Below are 2,601 nucleotides of genomic sequence, written 5' to 3' on the forward strand. Positions count from 1 at the left end.
TTTTTATAATGTGTTTATATTAATTTTTATTGTTTTGTAAGTGTTTTTATATTTTACTTTTATATTCATATTATAAATAACCTAACTTAAGATGAGAAATGAATAAAGAGAATAATAATAGTACAAGCTTTGCTTAGTTTGGGGCTAGGTTGATCTGTGTAAGATGTCCCCTAATATTTATTTATATTTATTTATTTATGTTCAAGAGTATTTCAGGAGAATGCCACGTCATTCACACATCAACAGTCTTTTTTTTCTGACAATTGGCTTTAATCGCAAATAAAATTATCCGATAAATCTTAATTCAATAACACAAGTACAATAATACACCGCCGCCGTCCATTAGGAAGATTATCGAAATTAACTACAATAATACATTACGAGGCTACCAATAAATACGCGTTAAATACTAGAGAGCATTCGTTTGCCTAAATAAGACGAAACTATTTATCGCGCTACGAACGTACCTTTTTAAATACTCAAAGTCATGATATTTGGCTTAGTTTAGACACCAAATAAAAGCACCCTATTTAAAGTCTAGTTACGTATTTAGCCTACATGGATTTAACTAACATTGCTTTTGTAATGAAAAGATATTTTCATAAAGAAAACAAATAAATATTACGAAATAGTTTTAGAATTATGTGTTCATAGTGTTCACGAGAATAACTATTAAATTAAAAACTATAAAAAGCCCTTCGCATAAAAATGCCTTACATCATTTTGGTAAACAGCTGATACTCTTCAAACTGCTGGATTGATTTTTATCAAACATATCTAAGAACCACCGCTTGGGTGGTTCACGTTTGTATGGGAAAAATTCAAACACTAGGCAGAAGAAGCAGCACCCCCTCATTTTGTTACACTTGTTATGTTGACAAAATACGCCAAGTTTTGTAATCTTATCTCAACTACAAGGGGGTGCTCAAACACTTTGAAATTTTTCAAAGTTGTATGAAATCCAAAAAAATCAAGTTATTATTTTTTAGATTTTTATGTATTTAAGTAGTGGTTTTCACATTATTTGAAAGTGTGATTTAAAAGTTATTAAGTAAAAAAATATTTTTATTTCTATTTTTTATGATTTTTTTAGGTGAAATGCAAAAAATCTTACATTTGAAAAATTATAAAAAATAGAAATAAAAATGTTTTTCTACTTAAAAACTTATAAATCACATGTGCAAATAGTGTGAAACCAGATACTTAAATAAAATTCTGAATAATAAATACTTTTTTTTTTGGTATTCATACAACTTTGTAAATTTTCAAAGTGGTTGAGCACCCCCTTGTAGTTGAGATAAAATTACGAAACTTGGTGTATTTTATCAGCATAATAAGTGTAACAAAATAAGGGGGTGCCCCGTAGGAAAATAAAAAAAAATGTTTTTTGGGCCACCCTAACCACCGCAAGGATACTCGCTTTAACGTAAAAAAACCGCATCGAAATCGGTCTATCCGTTGGAGAGCTAAGTTGCCACAGACAGACTGACACAAAATTTATAACACCTCTCTTTTTTACGTCCGGGGTTAAAAATAAATACTTTAGCAAGCAGCACGAACGAACGAAAAAAACATAGCTCTAAATATCATAACTTTGAGTATCTACAAGTCGTTCATTATTCTTAATCAATTTGAAGAATGCCAACTTCTCAGCCCTGTATTTAGGCTACAGCGCCTACACTTTTCGCCTAGCCAGCTTAAACTAATCATATCAGCTAAGAAATCCCGGTCCCGGTGCCCACTTCATAAAATAACATTTAGTGCGTCATGCCATATAAAATATTAAAAAACGCTTTACAAGGCTTGTGGTTTATGAAAAAGGCACCAGAATCGATCATAAATATGGTTACAAAAGTTTGGCACGAGAACGCACGAACGTAACTTTGAATGCAGACTCGCAAACTAAACGCTAAACCTAATGACTACGCTTGTGCGACTAACTCTTTTAGTCGGTTTAGTCTTCCCGGAGATGCCGTGTGATTCTTCGGCCTTGTAGTGTTTACCCTGAAATAAAACGTAACATACTTTAAGGCTCAGTAAGTTAGTGTTCTTTTTTCACTCTCACTGAGCGTAAGCGTGAGCGAGACGGAAGTGCGTGCCCGGAAACGCGGATATTATGTTTTTTTACGTTGAAATAAAATAAAAAAGTAATCGATACGTTCCGTTTAGAAGCAAATTTTTGAAGTGCATTTTAGACCTATGTTTTTGATTTTATTCTATCGAGCGAAAGTCAAAAACTCAGGATTCGAATCGACACGGTCCCTCTGAGGGACTCCCTCAAGAAACGCCTCAAGATTGCTAATTAAATTTATGGCAGTCGTATGATCCAAAAAAGCGCCACGACTTTTGAGAAACCCCTTCTGACCAATGTTACTCAGAATCAACCTCGTATACAGACAGACGGGTTCGCTACCTGTGTCACGTGACGCGTCCTATCTGATCATCTCCAAGTACTTGTGCTTGTGCTTAGTGAGCATCTCGGTGACGGTGACCAGCTTCCTGATGGCGGGCTGCGTCTTGGCCAGCGTCTGCAGCTCCGCCAGGTGCGACACGCAAATGTGGTGCAGCGTGGCTAGCTCCTTAGTTGGTGGCCATTTACCT

This window comes from Cydia splendana, chromosome 17 (assembly GCF_910591565.1).
Source record: "Cydia splendana chromosome 17, ilCydSple1.2, whole genome shotgun sequence".
Taxonomy (NCBI): Eukaryota; Metazoa; Arthropoda; class Insecta; order Lepidoptera; family Tortricidae; genus Cydia; species Cydia splendana.